Here is a 24,209-nt window from a genome sequence, read left to right as displayed (position 1 = left end):
GCCCCCGACCCCGCAGCCAGGCTCCCTAACTCTGCTCCAGGCACCGTGTAGCCCTCGGGCCCCAGACCTGTGGGACTGCACGGCGAGGCTCTGGCCTCGGTCCCCGCACGGGGCAGCTGTCCCAACAGCCTGCCCACCCAGCCCCAGGAGACGGCGCGGGGGTCCCACAGACAGCGGGGACCGTCTGCTCAGACCTGAAAACACTCACTCCGGAAAGAGAGGCCCACTTAGTGCTGCTTTTCAGGGGAAAGGAGTCGCGGTGATGCCTAGACCGGGCGACACCCACAGGGTGGGGTTTCCTGTCTGAGCCCAGTTCTCAAGGGAGACAAGCCACAGCGGCCCCGCCGGCTCCTCCGATTCCGAGAAACCTCAGGGAGCCTCGTGGCGGGTGTCAGTGCGCCGCGCGGCAGGGGCGGCTTCCCACTTGGGAGAAGGGCCGGAGCCTCCTGCCCCCGCCTCACCCCGAGCCCTGGTCCACCCAGGACGCAGGGAGGCAACTCGGGAAGCCGAGCAGCCCGTGAGACTCCCGACCCCGGCGCGCCTGCCGTGAAGCTCAGCCAACCGGTTACAAAAGTGAGGAAGCAGCGGAAGAGGAGCTTGTGGACCGAGGTTGGGCGGGCGCAGGGCTGCCAGGGCCCCGAGGGAGTGTGGCCTCCTCAAAGCCCTGGGAAGGACAGGCCGGCGACAGCAGGCGGTCGGGGACAGAGCTGTGCGCGGCGATGGCCGCCATGTCCCCCGTGTGCGAGGAGGTGAGCCTGTGGCCCCCGGCTCCTGACCCCGCTGGGCGCCTCGAAGCCCAGGACGCTCCCCAGCAGCGGGGCTGGGAGCCCGTGGCCACCTCCCCACACTCGAAGACCCGGGTGGGAGCACGTGCCCCGTGCACACGCCCCAGGGCAGGGGGGTGTGCTGCCTGACGGAGAGGCCTGTGGGGACAGCGCCAAGACGTGGGTCCCAGGAGACACCCCGCCGCCACAGGGTGCCGTCACCACGGAGGACAGGACACGCGTCTGCCCGTAGGGCGCTCCCTGCTGTGGGGGTCTGTGCGTCACCCAGGGACCTGTGTACGTCTGCAAGGATTTGGGGGTACAATTTGGGAGTGCTGTCACTCCCGTGACTTTCATGTCCGGCCAGGCCACGAGTGTCAGCCAAGTCAAAGGCACCAAACCGTGGGGTCCGCGGGATATGGGTGGAGTGGGGTCTGGACGGCTGCTGGGACTGTGGCCACCGCCAGAGACCAGCGCAACGGCAGCAGGCAGACCGGGGGGGGGGGGGGGGGGCTTCCAGCGTCCACCACCTCGTGCTCCCAAGGGCCATACTCAGTGCCTGAGCCCCAAAGGCCCTGCAGGCCAGCCCAGCCAAGCAAACCTGGGGGCTCCTCCCTGCAGGCAGCAGGCCCTGGACCCACCGCGGAGCAGAGCAGCCTGCACCCTGTGCTGAGGCCCAGAGGTGGGGAAGGGGCGGAAGGAGGGCTTTGGGCCATCGAAGACGAAGCTCACCCTGGGTTTCTGAGTCCCCACCCCCAGCGCTGCACTGAGAGCCCCAGGGTCCGGCAGCACGAGGGCCTGGACGCTGGGCCCTGGCCTGCACATCTGGGGACCTCAGGAGCCCCCGGATGCTGGCAGTCCCCACGCCATGGGCCTGCCCTGCCACGCCACGCTCCGTTTCTTATGCCCTACACCTTGGACATCTTAAAAGAGAAAGCGACAACGTACACGAGGCAGGAAAGAAAGGAGAAAGAGCATTCCAGATGCAGCTCGTGGCACCGGGCTGAGGCCTGAGCGCACAGCGTGACGTCTGCACACACAGAGCGCTGGGGCATCCCATCCTCCATGTTCCCAGCTCTGGGGCGACCCTGGCAGTACAGAAGGGCGGATCCCACTAACCGCAATGCAGGGCCGGGGGCCAGGAGGGCACAGAGCCGCCCAGCGCTAACCTGCACGGGACAGAGCAAGGGAAGCCCAGCAGCAAGGGCAGGACCAGCCCCAAAGGGCCTGGGGCTCGGAGAGGAAGGCTCAGACTCACGGCCTCGAACACAGACACGCGGGCAGGGCTGAGGGAGATGCCGCCTGAACACAGCGCAGCGGGGCTGCCCGGGCTGGGCCCAGCATGGAGCACGTGGGAGGAGTGAGCGCCACCCAGGCGCTGCCCGGCGGGAGCAAGCGGCCACCCAGAGCACCTCCCTGCTCAGGTCCACGACTGCATCCGCGAGCCCCCGTGGGACGTGCGGGTGACAGGGCTCCACCCGCCCAGACGGGCGCCACGCTGCCCTGAGACCCGCCACCTGCGTGGAGGCAGGCTCTGTCCAGGGCGCACCGGGTTGCCAGGATGTGGGGCCTCCCTGCACCGCCCAGGAGGCACACGCACCTGCTCAGGGCCGCGTACACGCGAAGCTCAGCTGTGCAGGCCGCGCGCTGGCAGCCGCAGGAGAGCAGTAAGCACCCGCCTCCCCGGGGCGGGTTGGTCTGTGTTCTCGCAGCGCAGAGGCGTCCCCTCCGGCCTCGGGGCCTGAGGCCGGGACGCCCGCTGCCCTGGGCGCTCTGCAGGGCTGAGGGCGGCTGGTACCCACACGCCCTCTGGTCCAACAGCGCTGGACGACGCGGCTGGGGGACCAGGTGGGAGCGCCCACCCAGTGAGGCCTGCGCCGCTGGCCAAGGAGCACGGCCTCGACGGAAGACCTGCCCCACGGAGGAACGACACTTGGCTCCCCCAACTCTTTGCTGGGGGCGGGAGTTCTGCCACCTCGGGGACCAGGCCCAGATGAGGGTGCGGCCAGGCACTGTGCTCGGCCAGGAAGCGACACGCACTGTCCAGCCGCCAGACCCTGGTCGTCAACTTGTTAAGAAGAACAACATCAGCCTCGGTGTCACCCCCTGCCCCCCAGGCCCGGGTTGACCCGGCCCAGCCAGCAGCATGGCGCGCCTCCTGCCATCAGATACAGGAAGAGCGCCAGCCTCTCCCGGAGGCAGCGAGCAGCCTCCACAGATCAACCCGAGGGGCCACGTCCCCACCTCTCGGGTGTGAGCACACACCTTCCAGGTGAGCAGGAAGCCCCCCGGGAAGCTCACACAGAGCTGGGGGTGTCCTCCAGATGCACGTGCCCTGCTGTGCAACATACCTGCCCGCACCCCCTATATCATCCCCTCCCCATCACCCTCGCCCGCACCCCTCCATCACCCCGTCCTCCACCTCTTCACCAGGCGGCGGCTAGTGTGCAGAGCTGCCACGCGTGCTGGGAGAGCAGCCAGTCTCAGAGCTGACCTGCAGGCAGCGGCTCCCCTTTGCCAGCTCACAGTCCGACAGATTCTGCACCAAAGGCCCGGGCAGGCCGTGCTAGGGGCTGGGAGAGCGTCTCACCCACCGTCCGAGGCAGCTCTAACTTCAGGGAAGGGCTCCGGGAAGCGTCGGGAGGACCGGGTGGGCGTGGGGAGAGTGACCGCTGCCGGGTCCCGTGCAGAAGGCAGAGGCCGAGGGGCAAGACCACTGGCCGCCAACCTGCAACACCAACTGCTCCAGGAAGCTGTGACGACGGCCCAGAGCCCGGGGCACCTCCCCCGCGGCCAGTGTGGGCGAAGCGGCAGGATCACCCAAACGCCCAGGCCCCCGCCCAAGGGCCACCGGTCAGGACGGAGGCGTCCGGGGCTGCTGGACCGGCACGGCCACCGTCACGAGCTCATTTTCCACGTGGCGGGAAAGCGGTTCCTTGAAAGGACACAACCCAAACCTCCCCTCTGCTTCTCACGTCCTCACCCGGCTCTCGGGGTGTGGGCGGCCAGGGGCGGCCCCTCCCGGCTCCCGAAGGCCAAGACTGTTTCTGTGCAGCTTCCCTCCGATAAACTGCTTCCTTAAACCATCTCAGAGAAAACCCAAAGGTGAAGCGTCTGGAGGAACCATGAGGGCTCCAACGGTGTGAGCCTCACCCCCAAGGAACTGCTTAGACGATACCAAAGCACAAGGAACCAAAGGTGAAATAGGAAAGGGGGAATTCAGCAAAATCAGAACATTTGTGCTTCAAAGGACACCATCAAGAAAGTGAGAAGACAACACACAGAACGGAAAAAAACCTTTGCAAATCACCTCTGATAAGGGACCTGGATCCAGAACACACGAGAACTGCAACTCGAGAGAAAAACAACCCAACTCAAGGGCGAAGGCCTTGGATAGGCGTTTCTCCAAAGAAGGCACACACACACAGCCAACAAGCACATGAAGATACTCAGGGTCACCGACCATCAGGGAAACGCACCTCACTCCCATTAGGACGGACGGCTATGGTCACAACCAGAAAGCAAGTGTCGGTGAGGATGCAGGGAAATCGGGAGCCTGTGCGCCGCTGGCAGGGATGTGACCCGGGGCAGCTGCCGGGAAAGCTGCTGTAGAACCACCCCGCGACCCCCAGTAAATGCCCGAGAGGACTAGAAAGAGGGACTCAGACCTGGTACCAGAATCTAGACCAAGTGCACAGAAATATCTGTTACCTCGTACACCTGCACGTGAGTCTACAACCATCTGAAAAAGAAAGTATAATTTAAAAAAACACCATGAGGTGCCCCTTCACACTCACTAGGACGGCTGTAATTGTTGAAAGGATGGACGCTACAAAGCGTCGGTGAGGATGTGGAGAAACCGGAACCCTGTGCGCTGCTGGTGGGGAGGAACAGAGCTACAGTCGCCACGGGACCGTCTACACAACTGCCACACAGTCCAGCAACTCCACTCCTGGGCTTTACTCACGATTACTGAAAACACACCCACAAAAAGATCAGACACGAGTATTCACGGCAGCATTATTCATAATAGCCAAAGAGCGGAAACGTCCCAAGTGTCCATCAGTGGGTGAATGAAAACCCAAAACGTGGTCCCGTCCATCCACACACCGGAGCATCGCTCGGCCTTGATGAGGAGCGAGGCACAGACACGCGACACGGTGGAGCCGTGAGAACACGGCGCCCAGTGAGAGGAGCAGACACGAGAGGCCACACGGTCCCATTCCCGTGAAACGTCCAGAACAGGAAATTCCGCAGACAGGAAGTGCATCGGTGGGTGCTGGATGATGGGGGGCCTACGGAGTACGGGTTTCTTTCAGGGTGATGGAAATGTTCTAAAAGTAGACAATGGTGATGGGTGGCATATACTAAACATCACTGGATCATATCTTAGAAAGGATGCATTTTATGGCATGTGAATTACATCTCAATAAAGCTATTACTAAAAATATCTATTAGAAAAATAAGATGAACTGTGGGTTGAAAAGCCAAACCCCTGAGGATCGAGGGCTCCTGACTGAGCAGCCCGGGGAGCCGCTCAAGGCCCATGGCACCGAGACGGCGTCAGAGGTCAGGCAAGGTCCCAGCGGGGCTGGCATCCACTGGGCACCTGGCCGGGCAGCCAGGGCACGTCCAGAGTGACAATGTGGCCCTGGCCAGGGTTCCATGGCGGGTGGGTGTGGGGCTGCACACAAACGCAGAGGCTCGGCACGGAGGGCGGCCCCGAGGTCCTGAGGCCCACCCCGGCCCCCGCCTCCCAAACCCTGTGGCCCGGCGTCCTGGCAGTGGGCGCCCCGGAAGCCCCGCCCCGGCTGGCTCTCTCAAGCCTGGTGCCACTTCACAGGTAGGGTCAGAGGGCGCTGCTCAGGCCGCCGCCTCACAGAGCAGGGGGCAGGAGAACCTTCAGCGCGTTGGCCGGCATCCACCGGCTCCCCCCACCAGCACCCGCCCTCTGGCCCTCCCCGCTCTGTGCCCCGACCCTCAGCAGCTGAAGGCCCAGGTCCCCTGCCAAGACATGGGCACGTGGGCACGCCCGGGGTCGGCACCCAGGGGCAGCACCCTCTGGGGGATCAACTCGGCATCCCCTGTGACGCCATCAGCATCTTATGAGCCACTCGGAAGACAAAGCAGGCCCCCCGCGGCCCCCAACCTCAGGGACCTTCCACCCACAAGAACGAGCCTGCACCCCCCAGACTGAGGCCTCAGAGCCAGCAGGGCCTCAGAAAAGTAGTGAGAGACGTTCTTACAAATGTACAAATCGGCAAAAACGTGTCTAAGGAGCATTTTTTTTAAAGTTACAGACGTCATATGAAAACCACTTAAAAAAAAAAAAACAACATAGCAATCTTATAAAAATAAGAAAGAAAAAAATTTTAGGAATCTTAATACAACACATCTATTTCTACTGAACCTTAACATGGAATTCCACTCCTAACTGATATTGCTGAGTTAGAAAGTCACTGCTGGTCTGGAGCTGAGGCAGGACTGAGGGTCTGTCACCCGGATTCTAGGTGATGAACAAGACACACACTGGAAGCATTCCTGGGATTTCCAAGCCCCAGGACAGGACCCAGGGGGATCTGTCCCCCAGAGCAGGGACAGGTGAGTGTAAGTGACCGCAGCCGGGCGGGGGCTCGAGGCGGGGGTCCAGGGAGGGCACGGGCGTGGGGCAGGGAGCCTGGGGTCTCCCCGTGACCCTCAGAGAGCCCCACGGTCCAGCTGCTCCTTTTGCGATCTTCCTGTCATTTGGCGGATCAGCAGAAAAACAGCCAGGACCACAAACGGAGACGAAAAGTTCCTGCTGGGCAGCATCGGGCCTTCACAGCAGCCCGCCGCCCCCCCTCCGACCCCCGCTGGAGCCGTCACAGCCGTCAGGCTGGGACCCCCGGAGATCGGCGGGGGCAGCCGCCACCAGCCCCGCTTCTCGGCCCCGGAACCCCCATCCGCACACTCTGACACCGGAGAAGACAAGCGAGCGTCCCCTCGGCATGGCGTTGAGCCCAGGAGGAAACGCCCACGTCACGTGCTGGCCCAGGAGGCCCACCACGCAGGGGAAAGCCCCTCAAGAACCCATAACCATGGACCTGCACGGACCCCTAAGAGGGGCAGACGCCCACAGACCCTACACGCAAGGAGCACAGGGTGGAAACACCCAGAGAGACCCAGCCGGAGCGGAGCAGACACAGAGGGAAGCTGTGCGTGTGGGTGGGCACCAGCGCGGGGCAGGCACGTGGCACCCCGCAGAGCGGCCCCGCTCTGCTGGACTCTCCCGCCCGGGGTGAACCCGGTGCCCACGGGGGCCGGAGCAGCCCCGCTCCTACAGCCACGTGGACCCACCGCCAAGACCGGGGCCAGCCCTGCTGGGCCCCTGAACCCCTGCCCGGGGTGGGCGCAGCAAGGAATTGCAGGCTCCTTCCTGCAGGGATGCCCGCCTCACCTCAGAGGGAGGCCGCAGAGGAGAGAGAGTGGCTCCCCCGGGCAAGGGTGGGGCTCCGGGCCACCGCGTCCCACCTAGGCTTTGTGACAAAGTCCTGCCAACACCACCCACGTCTCCTACAGCGTAGCTCTCAGCCCCCATGCTTGGGACCACTACCTCTAAATCAGCCCAAGGGCTACGTCACGGATGGTCCTGCAGATTTTACAGTTCTAGAAACTGCAGAGCTATTTTTGTAAGTACCATTAATATTTTCCACGTGATAATTCATGTTTCATATTATGCTTAAATTAACCTATTTTCTGATTATTGTGGTACAGAGGAAGCAGATTAAATTTGCAAGACAACCCCAAACCCCAAAATGAAGTGAAAATAGCAGTTTTACAGATTTGCTTTGATTTTTTTTAAACTTAAGTGGGTCATCTTTTCTGTTACTTCCACACCGTCGATGAGAAGAATAAGTTAAAACTTTTCTAGGGAAACAGTCACTGCCCCTCCCCCGAGAACCAGACCTCAGCGGCTCTCTGCTGAGGGGTCCACATTCCCTCCGCAAGGAGGAACCTTTGGCCTGGCTCCCAGAGGGAGGTCCTCCCACCCCCCACCATCCCTCCTGCGGAGGAGACTGCGGGGAGGGGACAGGAGGGGCGGGGCTCCGGGAAGGGGTGTCCCTGAAGACCCTGGACATCAGCCCCGACACTGGGAGGCCTCCGGTGGCCTTAGTCCCCGCCACGTCGCGGACCCGCCACCAGCCCTGCTGCACAAGGCCTCCCACACCCGTCTCCCCACACCCCTGCAAAACCTCCCTTTTAGCATCAGAAAATCAGGGGAAGTCCCCCGCGGGACCAGGCGGGGTGGAACGGAACCTTTTCTTTTCCTTAGCAGTCACTGGAAAGTAACTGTTAAAAGGACTTTAAAAAAAAAAAAAAACCCAAACACCAGAACCCGGAGAACAATGAAGCTGTCCTGGGGCTCATTTTACTCTTAGGACGATGTCCTCGAGGGGTGGTGAGGAACAGCGCCTTTCCCAGCGCCCTGACCGGCCAGTGTGGGGGCGGGGGGCCACAGTGGTCGTCAGGCCTCCGGCCCTTGGGCAGAGAGGGAGGAGGACCAACAGGCCTCTCCATCCAGAATGAGAGAGAAAACCAGCAGGCAACACAGGACGCTGGGGCCGCCCTTCTGGAGGGTGACTAAGAACCAGCCTGAGGGGAAGAGGACAGTTTATAGGACAGCAAGAGGGGCGAGGCTGGACACCCCCGTGCCCCACGCGGCCCTCACCCCACCAAGGCCCCTCGGGAAGGTCGGCCTCCCCCTTGACCCCCAACAAGCCTCTGACGCAGGAACCACCAGGACGCACGGGCGCTGTCCCCAGATAAGGGCCCCGATGGAGCAGCGGGCACTCTGCCGGGTCCCCAGCCTCCCCGCCGCCCCTCCCCTCTCCCGTCCTGCCCCCCAGCCCACGTCCGTGCCAGATGCCAGCCTGTCCCCGGCCCCTCTGCTCACACCCACATCTGCCGCCAGGGGCTCCGTGGGCGCCTCACCACACCCATGGCGTGTCTCTAGCCGCCCCTGGGGACACAGCCCCCGTGCCCTGCGGGCCCCAGGCCCCCTCCACCTCCGCTAACCGGCCTCCTCCTCCGAGCTGCACACCCTGCCGGGTGGGGGCCAGGGCCACCCTCCGCTGCTTAAACCTCCGGGGCACCCCCGCACGCTCCCGACTCACAGCTGACACCTGCCGCGCTCGGACCAGGACAAGGTCGGGGCACGCGCGGTGGGCGGGCATGTAGGGGCGTGTAGCCTGCATACAAACGTACCACCACACTCTCGCGTGTAATCTTCGCCTGCTCCAGGTGAGAGCCTCAGAGAGAAGCCCGGGCCCGGGGCAGCTGGGAGTCAGCGGGGACCTGGCAGGCCTTTCACTGAGCAGAGCCCTAAACCTGGCAGGCTGGTGGGGTGGCTCCCGGGTGGCCCTGGGACAGGCCCTGGGGAGAAAGCCCCCAACCCCGACGGGTCACATCAGTCACGACACCGACGCGGACGCTGGCTGGGGGCGCTGAGCCAGGATCAGAGGCTGCCGGCACATAGCAGCCTCCCACGTCCTTCCAGTAAAGGGCCTTCCGCTCCTCCAAACGCCGACATGACGCCAGACGAGGGTCTCCTGAGGCCTCGGGACCCTAGGCCTCGGCTGAGAGCGGAGCACCCGGGGGCCCAGGGAGGCTGAGGCCTCGGGCTGCTCAGCGTCCCACCCTGGAGGACACACGATCGGAGGCAGAAGCGGGAACGTGTCCCCAGACTTGGCTTCGCCATCTCACCCGCCCCCCGCTCCTGCGGGAGGAGCCGCCGGGCCTGGGGCTGGGAGCCTGGGGCTGGGAGCCGGAGCCTGCAGGTCTCCGTGCACAGAAAGCCTGCTCTTCCTACAACCCCGCTTCCCATGCGCCAGGCCCTGCCACGAGCTACGCATCACAACTGGCCTGTGCGGGAGCCTCGGGAAGGTGGATGCGTGAGCCAGGACCGAAGGAGGACCAGGAACCTGGGGGCCGGGCTCCTGGAGGGGGTGATACAGGTGCTGGGGGCTGGTCAGTTTTGTGGAGGGACTCGGAGGACCAGGAGCTCCACGCCCAGAAGAAAGGCCCGGATCCCGGCCACCATCGGTGTCCCGAGGGCACTGCCACGACCCCCACAGGTCAACTACACCCCAACCTCAGAGCTTACTGACACACAGACACGACTCCAGAAAAGAAGCCCAGCCCCAGGCGAGGGCACGTGATGGACACCCGAGCGCCCCCAAGCCGTGCGTCCTGAGAGGCAGGATGGGGGGCTTCCAAAGAGGCAGCCGGAGGGAGACGAGGAATCTCTGCTCTCAAGCGACCCCTCCCCCTGGCTGGCACCCAGCTCCCTGGGCCCCGGGAGGCCCTCGGAAGACGAGGTCCACTGCCCACACGCCCCATCCCACTTAGGGGAGCCCCGCGCTCCGTCCACGGGAGCAGACCCTCCCAGCAGCCCACCTCGCAGGGGGCCACAGAGCCTGAACCGTCCTCGGGGGTAGAGGCCACTCACGACGTTCTCGGGGTCCAAACTGCCCGTGTCAGGAGCTCCCCGTTTCTCTCCACATCAGGATTTTTCCTGTCCAGGGAACACTGTCCCCGTCTTCAGAATCTAAGTAAAAATATCCCCAAGATGTGCCCACCCAAAGGGGACAGGCGGCCAATCTCTGCACAGAATGGGGGTCTCCCGGCCCTCCAGAGCCTGACACCAACTCCCACACACCCCCAGGAGCAGGAGGAGGGCCGGGAAGGGGGTCCCAGGAGGCCCCTCCCACGAGGGCTTTTTAACCTGAAGGTAAGACACCAGGGCTGGCTTTGCGGGCACACGACGGCGCACTGGGGTCAACGCTCTGCTGGGGTCACCTCTTCACCTTTGATCAAATGTTATTTTGTAAATGAAATCCAACGGGACAGGGGTGTGTGCAGAGCCAGAGAGACGGCGCGTGACCCCAAGGGGCCAGGGCTTCCCTTCAGACAGGGGGGGCCATCCACCTCCCACCCCAGCCCAGGAGGCCGTCCTGGCCTCTCGGTACCCACGCTAGAGTCAGAGACGCGGCCAGAACGGGAGCTGGGGACCCGGGTGCTCGTCCCTCCCGCCCTCCACACCTCAGAGGGAGGCAGAGGCAGCTGGGGGGGCAGCAGAGTCAGCCAGACAAGGACGAAACACACACGCAGGCTGCAGCGACCCTGCACACACCTCAGACGCTCTCACCTTTGCATTTAACAGTGGCATCACACGACGGGAGGAGGAATGCTAAAACTCAGGGTGATAGCTTAAATTTTTAATTTTTTCTTTATTCGAAATGGTATTAAATAACGATAAAACCCCCACGACAAGTTGAAAGACCTCAAAAGAGAGATGAAGTGTAGGCATTTCAGGCCCTTTCCTCCTGCTTCCCAGACAAAAGCCGGGTTACGCAGCCAGCCCAGACCCTCAACGCGCACGGTCACCGTGGACCCGCAAAGTGCCCAGCTGCACAGGCTCAGCAGCGGCCACTCGCCATCCTGGGGGATGCAGAGCAAAGGGCTGCCCATAGAAGCCAACTCTGCGGTCCAGTGTCACCCACGTGGAGCCCCAGGGCGCGTGTGAGCACCACCCGGAGCTGAGCCTCGGCTCACGCCAGAGCGAGGGAACTTGGAAACAAACCACTCTCTGACCTGTTAACGATAAGATCCTCCAAAAGAAGACTTTTAAGCCCATTTGTCAACACCTCCCAAGTGCACACAGAGGGCTGGTGATGGCGGGGAAGATAGAAATTCACTGGGGAGGCTGCTGTGAGCTGCCGCCCAGCTCCCCACAGCTCCGCGAAAACCACCAGGCATCTGAACCAGAGCTCAATGCAGCACACAGGCTGCCCACTGGGGTCCAAACACACTTCAGAGCCAAAGGGTTTTCTGTGCTCCCAATTCTAATTACAGAAAAAAGTCACTTTTTATCGTTGGGGGTGCATCTGTCCAGGAAAGCACACACGTGGGTCCCTAAACTCCCCTGTCCATACCAGCCACTGACGGGGATGTGACGGGGATGGAGCCACAGGACCGTGCGTGGAGCGCTCACCCCGCCCTCCAGCCACGGGGGCCACAGCAGAACCCCGGGTGGGTGCGATCTGGTGGGCAGGTGACCCAGAGGAGGGCGGCCGAAAGCCCATCTGCCCCCAGCTCTCCTCGAGATGCAGGCCTCCTGGGAGGGAAGGGAAGGGAACCCGACCCAGGGCAATCTCACAGCGGCATTGGCATCGGTTCCGGTCAGCTGGAGACCCTGGGTTCCCCTGGAGGGGCTCTCAGGAGGGGCGCAGCAGCAGGGGGAGGCAGCCTGGCCCCTCACCCAGACCTGCAAGCAGCCTCGAAAAAAATCAGGGTGACCCGGGGCCAAAAGGAGGCTGCGGCGAGCCAGGCGTGGGCGGCAGGACCAGCGGGCGGCGCAGGCACAAGGAAAGACACACCGGACCTGGCCACCACCGCTGCGGCACCGCCGGGCCAGACCCCGTGCAGCCTCCTCCGCCAGCAGGCGGGGTCCCAGGGGAGCTGCCCTCCACTCCTCAGCAACCTAAAGGTCCCCCCCAGAGGCAAGTCCCCCTCCCCCGGGCACTGCACGTGCCGACAGCCGACAAGGCCGAGCCCGGCTCTTGCAGGCACCCCGGCCTCAGCGGGCAGCTGGAGGGACGGCACTTTCGCCTGCTTCCCCGCCAGGAAGTAGCCCCGGCCGGCCCCGCCCACACCCCGCCCATGCCGCCGGTCTGTTTGGCTTCCTCAGCGCCTGCACCTCCTCCCTCCCCTTCCCCTCCCCCTCCCGGCAGCCGCCCTGCTTGTTTCCTCGCCATAGAAACCGACACAACACTGAGCCCAGCGCTCGAGTCGAGCCGGCGCGGGTGGACGGTGACGTTGCCCGGCCGCGGGGCTGCTCAGAGCTGGCGCGGTGGCCGCCTCTGCTTCCAGGCTGCTTCCAGGCTGAGGCACCGAGGCCGGCAAGGGGCCAGCGAAGTCACCGCTGGTGTGTCCCTGGTGAGTCCCCGAGCCCAGGCTGAAAGACAGCTGCTCATGGGTCCCGAAGACATGACCCTGGAGACACAGAGGCGAGAATCCACGGCCCTGTCGCCAACACCGACCAGGGCACAAGAAGGCAGGGCCACCAGAGTGGGTCCCTAGTAAAATGCAGAACACATGGCATGAAGCTCACTGCGTCACCTTCACACTTGGATGAGGGTCTCCAAGGGGGCCCAGCCCCTCCCGTCTGAGGTTCATCTCTGCCAGTGGGGTGGGCTGGGGTGGGGAGGGGGACAAGGGTGACCAGCACCGGGGAGGAGGCTCTGTGGGCCACACTGGGCCCAGGAGAGCCAGGACACAGGCAACAGGGGCCTGAAGAATCCACACCTGTTTTTCATCTGAAAAATGGGGCGACGCAGGCTCTGCTACCTCAGAACAGAGAACATGGCGTTTCTCGAATCTCTAGCCCTAACACGTCTCGCCTACGGCAGGAACCACGCCGGTCACATGACAGCCCCGTAGCTGCAGAACCCCCACCACTGCTGAGCCAGGCAATGGGCCCTGAGACCCCTGAAGCTCCCCTCCTGCGGAGTATCCCAAGACACCCCCCCCCCCAGCAAGACGCAGGTGGAGGCAGGGCCTGGCAGGGGCAGGAGGCCGGGGGCCCAGGCACCAAGGCTCTCCCAGTGCGGCCAGGCCAGAGTCTGGGTGACATGGCTGCACCAGGGGACCCGGCCCAGGACCTGACCCCACCCCCGCCCCGGCCCACACCAGCCCTGCATCGTCCCCTCGCTGACAGGCGCCCCGCCGGGCCCCTTCTCTCACTGCACAAAGCCAAGGACCCCACGGGGAAGGGAGGGGTGTCCCGGCAGCCCTGGTGGGGAGCAGAGACGGGGATCCCTGTGCCTTCTCCTGGGGGGAGGGGCAGCAGCCCTTCGCAGGCCCTGCCATCAAGGACGGCGGAGGGCTGGGGCCACCATTAGAATCAGCGGCCGGCCCCTCGCCCCAGGTCTGGGCCTGCTCTGCTCACTGTGGCCAAGGCCACAGCAGGGACCAGAGCCCACGGCCCACCCCCCGCTATCTCTGACCCTCACTGACCCTAAGACCTGAGTTCACATGATCTAATTAGGAAGACTGGGGCCTCCTGTTTCATTTTTTAATACCCACACTATAGCCTGTGTTTGCTGCTGTTTTTTAGGCCAGGTGTACATTCTTAAAAGGTGCACATGTGAGGTGTCAGGTGACACGGCCTTCTCTCTGCAGGCGAGGAAGGCGAGGAGACCGGGCGCCATGTCGGGGTTGTTCAGGGGTTCAATCTCGTGCGGTTACAGCAGGCCGGGCTCTGGCAGTGACATCGGGAACACCAGGCCCTCCCTCTGCGATGGTGACCCAGGCGGCCTCCTGGAGAAGGGGCCGCCGTCTGCCCACACAGGAACGGGTTCCACCCCAATGGCTAACGTGTCTCCTAAACGCTAATGACACAGACGGCGGGAGAGGCGGTGTCACCACTGATTTTTGAAAGATCCCACTTGAAACAGCTAAAGAAGAAACACCTCACTTCCCTCAAGGAGCCCGCTGACCTCCGGTCTCGGTCTCCCCCTGGCAGGGCGTGCACATGGGGCCAAAGCGAGGCAGACAGCACCCCTCTGTCTGCAGGGCTGGGGCGCGGGGTGGCCTTGGCCGGGGACAGCTTTCCGCGCCCGTGCCCCTCCCCCAGCCCCCTGCACTTGCAGCTGGAGCAGTCCTTAGAGGGAAGGAGGCATTTCCTGTGCCCCCCCCCCCAATTTCCCAACATTCTTGGCAAGCCCAGAGGAGAGGAGGTGACAAGGACGGGAAGGGGGCTTGGAAGTGGGGGGTGGGAGGATGCGGCGCCCAGAGAAGGCCGGCGGGGCAGGAAGGGGCTCTCCGTCAGGGTATCCCCCGTGGGGTGTCCGCCAGGCCCGCAGCACCCGCAGAGAGGCAGGGGGCAGGGACTCGGGCCTTCAGGACACGGAAATGCCAGGCGGCCGGGAGTTGGGATGACTGTCCAGTCCTTGGCCACTAAGCCCCAGTAGTGCTCTGCGGCCCCACCTGGCATTCGGCCGCCCCCGCTGGACTGGGAGGGAAAGCCCTGCACTGCTCACCAGCGCAGCCTGGGGCCTCCAGACACCAGGTCCGTGACAACCAGGCCCGAAACACCAGCGCTGCGTGCGGGCCCAGAGCAACCGGAGCCCAGGAGCCCAGGAGCCCAGGAGCCTAGGAGACCAGAAGACGGGGCGGCCGCTCCTCCCACAGGCTGTGGAAACGCCCTCCCCGCACGCCCAGCAGGACAGGAGGTCGGAGTCTAAGCCTGCAGTCAAGGGCTAAGGGAGGGACCTGGTTGGTGGAGCCATGCCCCCGGGGCCAAGTCACAAGGACCAGGGCGGGGTCACCCCGGGGTCCACACACGCCATGCAGCCCTGTGGGTGCACGGAAGCCCGGGGGATCCACGGCCATCCCAAGGCCCTGGGGGTCTCGGGGACACAGGGTGTCTGAGCTTCCTGGGGGTCGAGGCGATTGCTGGGACGGAGACCCTGGGCCCGCAGCCCCACGTGCCGGGAGCTCTGGAGTCCGGCCAGCACTGGCCCTCCAGCAGGTGGTCTCTTCCTCCTGCAGGGTTAAGGACGCTTCGGACCCTAACAAGAAAGCCCAGACGCTCGGGGTCGCCACCCAAGGCCAGGACTGATCTCCACAGACGCCCTGGGGCTCAGCGGCGCTCCTGCCCTCCTGCCCACCCCTGGCAGCAGGCACAGGAAAGGGTAAAGCCCTGCAGGTCTGCGTGGGACCCCGGCTGCGCACCTATCAGAAATGAGAACGCCACAGTGGTTGGCTGACAGCCCGGACCTCAGGGCCGCGTGCCCGCTAACCGCGCACGGCCCCGACAGACACCCCGTTTATATTCGAAGCAGCCTCGGAGCAGCCCCATCTCCCCCCAACACGCCAGGACCCACGGAGAGGCCTCTGTCTTCACAACAGGAAGGTCAGGCCCCTGCTCTGAGGGGCTGAGGGAGAGGGACACGTGAGGACCACGTGATTCTGCCTGGGGAGTGACCAGGTGGGGACTTCTCCACTGGGAGTCGTCTTCAAAGCAAGTTTAGGAATCTGCATGTTGCAAGAATGGCCCCAGAAAAGCCGCTAGTCTGGCCCCGGGGCCCATCTTAGCTGCTGCCCCGCATGGCCTCCCAGCAAGGACAGAGGAGGTGAGGCTGGGGCCAGGCCTGAGGCCACGTGGCCAGACCTGCAGCCAGCACGCCCTGCTCAGCTGAAAGGACTCCCTGCAATGACACGAACCCACGTGACTCCATCCGGCCCAGGGTGCCGGCCTCTCCTGTGCGTGGATGTGAAGGCTCGGCCTGAGCAGCCACTTTGGGCCAGGAGGCAGCAAGCAAGAGTGACGCAGAGAGCCAGCAAGGACGGGGCTCCTGCCTCCAGGCTGCACTCGCCACAGGGGGCGTGCGCACTGCGTGTCCTCTGCACGCGCGGCCAGGCCCCACCCCGGCTGGGGGCGACCACGAAGCAGGGCTGCCGGCAAGGGTGGAGCGAGCCCTTGCTGACATGCACCCAGAAAGCAGAAGGTCACGACCTCAAGAAGTTTTAAGTTTGGAAGGTTTACAATAGTCTTTCTTTTTAAACAGAACAAGCGTCCCCGCGGTCAGCCAGAGACCCTTCTCCAGAGCCAGGCTTGGCGGCTGTGGACACCCACCTCCTGGCCCCCGGGTGGAGTCCTGCTGCGTCAACAGCCCACACCCGTCCTCGCGGGGGAGCAGCCGGAGGCCACGACACGCACACAACGCTCACTGCAAACGCACGCGTGGACACAGGGGCCCAAGAACCCCCCACGTTTTGGAACAAAAGGCAAACGCCTCAAAGACTAGGGGTCCTGCATACATCAGGACCGAGGTACCAGGGAGGCTTTTCACCTTTCCCAGGGAGAATCCGCAGCGCTAACAAGGGAGCGTCACAGGAGAGCAGCCAACCCTCCGACAAGCGAGGCTGCAGCATCGAGGTGGGGGCACAGCCCCAGGGGTGGGCCAGGGGGACCCCGGGAAGCACAGGGACACTGAGGGCCCCCCCTTCACGCCCAGTGGGGGGAGCAGCAGAGCCAGGCAGTGCAACCTCCCCCTGGGGCCCAGCCGCCCAGGCAGCTCCTTTCACCGCACGGCCTCGCCCTTCTTTTGGAGACAAATACTGGGCACCAAGAAAACAACTTCTGAGCGTAAAAAGTGACCTGAGAGCTTGGAGGACGGGTCCCGGTGCCCCTGGGGGTGTGCCCTGCCCACCGCCCACAGAGAGGCAGGTGCCGGGCCAGGACCACCTCCCTCCAGGATGCTGGGCGGTGTGGACTGGAAGTTGGAACCGGGCCGCAGGCTGGGGCTGCGGGCACAGCGGGCGAAGGAGGCTTGAGCCGCGGCAAAGCCGACACCAGTTCTTCCACACAGAGCAACCTCCACCCCGGCGGGTAAAGGCCAGAGAGCAAAGGCACGCATGACCCCAGCATCTCCGCAGTAGAGCAAAGGCCCCAGTCCCCCACCCCTAGGCAGAAAGGGCTGAGAGTGTGCTCGGCGCTCTCCCATGGGGCCAGACCCCTCTAGGGGCCCCTCCTCACCTTCCGGCAGACACTTAAGGATGTGCTAGAGTGCTCATGGAAAAACCAAAGCCCCGGTGAGTGGGAGGCCCCGGCTGGGAGGAACCTTGAAGGACCAGTGGGCAAAGGACAGCAGAGCTCAGACACGACCGCGGCGCCCGTCCCCGGAAGAGCAGGGAGGCCGCAGACGCCGCCCCGTGCTGGCCAGAGGGAGTGACGACAGATGGTGGAGGGGGTGCGCGTCTGCGGCCCCTGTCATCGCCGCTGTCCTCCCGGGGCCAGCACGGGGCTGGCACAGCGTCCACTTCGCCGTCCCTCACGCCCCAGGCCCCCACCTGACTCCTGCTTCTAGAAACAGCACGGGGATGCACGTGGCCAGGGCGTGGACGTGGAGCCCCAGGCAGGCGTGAGCGCGTGGAGGGTGCCGTCCACCGAAGTGCGGGGAAGACGCACAGGCTTCACAGCACAAGTGCTCCGGAAAGTCACAGAAGGAACCAGAACAGACGTGTGAGGGAGGTTTCCCCAAATACGTGAGCCTTTCCAGCCTGTGAACCACTCACCTACTCCCAGTGACACAGAAAACGGAAGGACAGAGCTGGGAGCCGGGCAGGGCGGCGGGAGGGGAGGAGGGGAGAGGGCCCCGCGCCACGCCCGTCTCCACGGCCACCTGCCCCTGCAGCTCCAGCTCCTGCAGCCCCGTCGTTGGAGCCTGAGTGGCCTGGCACACGCTGGGCCACCGGCCACAGGCACAGGCAGCGGCAACATAACCTGTGTCTCCCTGGACCTAAGAGCCAGGCTCCTGCCACCTGCCGCCCCCAGAAAGGAGCACATCTGAGGCCGGCTACAAGCAGAGCACCTCGGGGCCTCGAGAGGGACGGCTCTGTTTAAAAAGGTACCGGGGGTCATCCTGGGAGCAGAAACACCTCGCCTGCTCCAGGGTCCAGAGAAGCAGGGCCGGCGCAGGCCAGAGGAGGTGGGGAGAGAAATGAGGTCCCAGCACCGCGGACGGACACAAGCCACGGCAGCAACAGGAAGGCTCGGGTTTGGGGCAACACAGACGACATCAAGGACGACGTGGACGAGCCGGCAGCGCCGACGGGTCAGCACACAGGGACACCGACTCGTCAACCCCCGTCATTGCTAGGAAAGTCCCGAAGGTCTTCCCCAGGCCGGGCCGGCCGCGAACAGGGGGCTCCTGGCATGGCCTCCCACCCGGGGCTGCCCACCTCACTGTGCTTTAGCAGCTGGTGTCGTCCCAACCAGTCCTGGTTTCTCTTTGTCCTAAACCGAGACGTGTGTGTGTGTGTGTGTGTGTGTGTGTTTCTCAGCTTTAACACCACTTTTCAGCTACTGAAACATGTCACCTCAGGGCTGCAATTCAGACCTTTCAGCCTGTTTCATCCCCTGAAAGGCCGTGTCAAGCCCCAGCCCTGCCCGTCTGTGCGGAGGGCGAGGGGTCGTGAGAACACACGACGCGGCGTAAAGATCAGGGCAGTGACCTTTCGACCCGGCCTCTCTGCAGGGCCCGGGCCTGCAGCGCCAGTGAGGGGCCCGGGGCGGGGCGTCTCTCCCCAGGCCCCTCGGCCCGGCTGGCCCTGCACCTGCCCACAGGGGCCAGTGCCCCCTGGGGAAAAAGGAATGAGCAAAGGGGGTTGACACATCCTCCCTGCAGCCCCTTGTCCTGAGAATGCTGCCTGTTTTGGGGATCAGGTCCCCTTTTCAAGGAGCCGCTTCTGTAAACTGAGCAACTCTTCCCCGGGCACTGTCCTCTCAGGCCATCTGCACCTCCTGGCCTTCAGCAGTGGCCCGGATGGGAGGAGGGGGTGCCCCAGGGGCCCCCCAAGTCCCCGTGGGCCGGGCAGCCACACAGGAGACCCCCAGGGACAAGGGCCAAATCTCAGCCCTGGAGGTCCTGCGGGGGCGGAGAGGGGTCCGGGTGCCGGCAGGCCCAGAGGGACAAAGGTTTCCGTGGGGCGGGAGCAGCTCAGCATAAAGGGGCGTTTGGGTGGGCACAGGGCAGCATCAAGACTTTGTGCCGAGGGTCCCGCAGCTGCAAGCTCCCGGACTGGCCCTTCGTCCCCGGTGGGAACTGGGCGACAGGACGCCGGGGAGGTCCCTCCTAATTAAGCTCCAAAGGGACGAGCCGCACCGCCCACGGCGCGGCCATCAGGCAGAGACCACAGCACCTTCGGGGGCAGGTGCCCTCCACCTGGGGCAGCCTGAGGGCCTGACCACAGGTGAGGGCGCATCCCGGGGTGCCCGCGCTCCCGCCACCCACGGTGAACCGTGCCAGTCCCTGGGATGCCACAGGCGGGACCGCGTCCGTCTGTCCCGAGCCCAGCCCCGCCCTGCGAAGAGCAGGCCGGTTTGCTGAATCCAGGGCCCAGGAGGAAAACAGGCAGTGGCTCCGCCCCACCCCCAGCTCCCTCTGGGGCTGGTGGCCTGAACTTTTCACCCTCGGCACAGACACCAGGAGAGGAGGGCGCAGGGGTGTCTGCCCGCAGGCGGGGGAGGGGAGGGCGGCCAACACCCACCGCCCCCCTCCAGAAACGTGTATGGCCCCTTTTACAATGGCCAGATGGAGGCCCAGGGCCCGCAGGCCTCCTCACCCTCTGTGACCGCCTGACCTCTCGTAAACGGGGACAGAGCTGGGACCTGCGGCCACACCCCCACACCCGGGAGGGGCCAGCGAAGGTCACCAGGGCTGCGTCCAGCCCCTGGCCTCGCGAGGTGGGCCAACGCCTCCCAGACGCTCCCCCAGACGCTCTCTTGTGAGAACCAAAGAGGACCCAACCCGCTGGTGGGGACGGGGCAGAAGCGGTGGAGGGATCGCGGCCCAGAACCCACCCGATGGCGCAGGGCACGGCCACGACGGGCAGGGGACACGCGGGGACAGCTGAGGCTCTGGGCGCAGAGACCGACCCGCACGCCCCATTCCCCTCCCACACACACACGTCACGACGACAGGCTGGGAGAAGCAGGGACCTGCCGGCCACGGGGCCGGGCTCCATCAGCAAGTGACCCCCGTCTCTCCTGGGGGTTGAAAGCAGCGCATCGTCACACCCTGAGACCAGACGCTACCGAGTCTCGCCGTCCCTAAGGACCAGCCAGGGCCACCGCACGACGCAGCACACAGCCCGCCCGCCTGCCCGCCCACTGACCTCCTTCCAGGTCATCGCCTGTCCCCGTGAGGCCTGTCGTTCTAAACTGCCACACGGGGCGCGATGAGCAGAGCCTGAGGAAGAAAGACCCGCTAGGACGCAGGCCCCGCGGCTCTGTGGCCTCCAAAGGACCTGCTGGCAGTGCCTCTCAGGGGACCTGCTGCCCAGAGGTACACGATGGACGTCACAGCAGGTCCCAGACAGGGCCGCGAGGAGGCAGGCGTGGGCTCACCCAAAATCCCCAGCAGCATGGCCACACCGAGGGCCCAGCGTGGCAGGGACACCTGAGCCAGAGCCCAGTGGGTCCCGAGTGGCGGGTGGACCCCCAGTACCACTGAACGTAGGCTGGCTCCCCCGAGCGCCCGGGCACCTGACCAGGTGACCTGCGGCTTCCTCAGCAGGAACGCCAGGCCTCGCCACACCGTGTGTGCCCACTGCCCCTCGGCCCCTCTGCTCTGCAGCCCTCCACCAGCAGGTCAGGTCAGTCACCCCCTCGACCAGGGAAAGCACTGTGCTCTAACGCCAGGCAGGAAAGCTCTCCCGCACCGCCAGAAACCCAATCAAATATGGTTCCGGACAGTCCTCTAGAGTGACTCGGAGGCCCGCAGTGCCGACCGGGCAGGAGGGCACCGGGCAGGGGTCTCGGCCGGCCCTGCCCACCTTCCCCGTCACCCAGCATTCACAGCCTCCTGCCCCGTCGCCGCCCTGTGGTCAGCTCGGCACCACCGGGGGGGGCCAGACGAGGCCCTGTGCCCCTGGATGCAACTTCCCAGGCAGCCGTGTGCCCCCAAGGGCCCCTCTCGACTCAGGAAGCAAAACGTCCCCCAGCAGCCAAGCCGTGGCCAGCACCTCCTCCGACCCACATGCTAGCACTTCGCCCCGTCAGGTGCAGCTGTGGCCGAGGCCCCGTGGCTCAGCCCACCGCGAACCCCAGCAGGAGCCCGGCCCCTTGCCCAGCACCCGCGTGTGCTCACTCGAGGCTACGCCTGTCCAGAAGCTGGGACGGAGGAATCAGGGTGGAGGGCACACACGGGGGCATCTGCCGGCCGCCAGGAAAGACCCAGAACAGCAAAGTCAACGTGGATCAGCTCCCCGGGGCGGAGGTCCTACTACGCGACGAGTTCTCTGAGCTGGAGCCCTGCGTCCGAGAGGCCGCCAGTCCAGGGCTGGGGCCGGTCAGGCACCCCCGGGGCAGGGGCTTCCAGGGTGAGTGAAGCCCACCGAGGGGCTCCCCGCCCGGCACCCAGGCCTGTCCCACAGCAGCCCTGCCCCCGACCCCAGAGCTTGGGCCACCCGGGCTGCTCGGGAAGATCTCCGGCCACCCGGTGAAAACCGTTCTGATGCAGCTCCGGGCAGACACCGGGGTGGCACTGCAACCTGTGACCAGGGACAATCCGGAAGTAGGAGGGCCACAGCCCCACCTGTGCCCTGATGCCCAGGCTCACCATGGCACAGACGTTCGCGCCCCTCCTGGGCGAGACCACAGCACAGCCCTGACCTGCTAAGCCCTGAGCTCCTCCCCACAGTGTCTAGGAGGATGCAGCCCCACCCTCGGCCTGGCCGAGCCCCAAAGCCACTGACCACACCTCCAGACCTAAAGGAAAGCTCTAGGTGGATGTGGTATTTAAGCACGAGAACACGAGGGCACACAGGCCACTGTCACCGCTCTGCTGCACCCCGACGGCATAACCGATGCGCCACCTCCTCACTCTGAAAGGCACCACACTACCTGGAAATTTCTGAAAAGCAAAATACACAGCTCTGTCCCTGCTCAACCTGAAATGAGTGGCACCTGGTAATCCCCCTTCCCCGACAGCCAAGTCCTCAACTCTGAGTACTGTCCGTTCTCGCAGGTGCCACGGAGAGCGCGTGGACGCAAGCCCATTCTCGCAGGTGCCACGGAGAGCGTGTGGACACCAAGCCTGTCACTAGACTGGTTAAGCGCTGGCTCGACGCAGCTGCTACTCTGAATAGTCAAAATCATGGCACTTTGTTCATAATCAATTCTGACTAAAATTGAAAAGGCAGTAATGAAGATGTTAACAAAAACGAATTTAATGTAGCCCAGATTACTGCAAAAAGGAAAACATATCTGCTCACAACGGACATGCCAGTCAGCACAATTCAGAGATTTTTTTGAAGACTTCCACCTCGGAGTTTGACTTGCTCACCTTCCTTCCGAGGGCCGACAGCACCCCTGGGGTCTGCCACTCAAGTCTCGAGCTATTTTTGCTTTTCATGGGATTCCAGCAGCGCAGAGGACCCCCCACACGCCCCCGTGCAGAGAAGCCTCCCCAGATGTCCGCATCCCGCAAGATGACAGCAATTTTTTAACTTTTGATCTCGTTTTTCTAATCTTGTTTATGAAAAGAGTGCCTGATTAGACAAGCTGGAAGCCGATTTGGGGGCAGTAACCACGCCGCGGGGAGAGGACCCGCCTGCAGCCCAGATGGCGTCACAGGGACCGATCACCCCCTCCCCCAGCCAGTTAAAACCCAGACAAGATCCAGGAGATGACCGCCCTCAAGGCACTGGACATCGTGACCAAGGACAGCGACGCCCCCCCCCCCCCCCACCAGATGTGGAAGCTCTCGGCCACCCAGCTCACTGCCTTGAGCTCTCAGACAGCGGGGCCCAGGGCACCCCGAGTTGAGGAGACAGAGCTGATGGTCCAGAGGGACCAGTGTGGCTGGAGTGCCCAGGACGGAGCCGCAGGGGGAGGGCAGGGTGGGCAGAGCGCAGGCTGGCACACGCGTGTGAGGACACTGCCAGAGGCCGGGAAAGACCCACCAAGAGGACTCAAGGGAATGGAGCCTGGGGCCCACACGGGGCTGGGAGCAGCCCCTGCTCCACCTAGGAGGCTGGAGTACCTGAGTCCTTGCAGTCCTGGCTACTCAGGATGGTTTTGCCACAGTGCGGGGGATAATTACCCCTAGAAGGAGCATTCCTCCGGACCTACCCAAGAAATCGTAAAAGCAAGACCTGTGAGGATCAGACTGTCCGCAAGTAACTTAACTGTGCCCCAGGACAAAGCTTGAGAAGATTTACAGGAATTTAGAACATTCAGCATCAAAACGTCTATAGCCCAAGAAGCAGGAAACCACGAACCACAATGCAGAGATGCACGAATCCACTGAAACGGACCGAAACTTGGAATTCACATAGAACGTTAAAACCATTACTAAGGCCAGACTCCACATGCTCAAGAAGTTAAACAGAGACACAGAAGGTCTGTGAAGTCAAACGTCCACAAGATGAAGACGATGCTAGATGGGGCTGGCAGAGCGGATGTGCAGCGCAGATGCTCGCGACAAACTGCTCACAATGGAACAGAGAGAAAGAACCCAAGAGAAGGGGAAGAGCATCTCTGGGGGGTGGGGGGGGGCAACTTCAAACGGTGAATCGGCAGGTAACTGGGGCTCCCACACGAGGCAGGGGGAGCAGAAAAAGTCTTCAGAACGCCGGCCAAAAACTCTCCAAACTTGAAAAACACTATGAACTCCAAAAGCTCAATAAACCCCAAACACACGCAATCTAAAGAAAGCCACGGGGCTTCCCTGGTGGTGCAGCGGTTAAGAATCCGCCTGCCAATGCAGGGGACACGGGTTCAAGCCCTGGTCCAGGAAGATCCCACATGCCGCAGAGCAACTAAATCCGTGCGCCACAGCTACTGAGCCTGCGCTCTAGAGCCCACGAGCCACAACTACTGAGCCCGCGTGCCAC

General features: G+C 63.8%; 1 protein-coding gene across 1 annotated transcript in view; it reads right to left on the bottom strand.

The window, feature by feature from the left end:
• The window catches only part of SKI (SKI proto-oncogene), a 58,173-nt gene that overhangs the window by 5,769 nt on the left and 28,195 nt on the right, over nt 1-24,209 (bottom strand). The gene's annotated exons all lie outside the window — the stretch shown is intronic.

Source organism: Balaenoptera ricei, chromosome 1 (assembly GCF_028023285.1).
Source record: "Balaenoptera ricei isolate mBalRic1 chromosome 1, mBalRic1.hap2, whole genome shotgun sequence".
Taxonomy (NCBI): domain Eukaryota; kingdom Metazoa; phylum Chordata; class Mammalia; order Artiodactyla; family Balaenopteridae; genus Balaenoptera; species Balaenoptera ricei.
The sequence above is the reverse complement of the archived record's forward strand: the minus strand, read 5'-3'. Positions and strand labels throughout refer to the sequence as shown.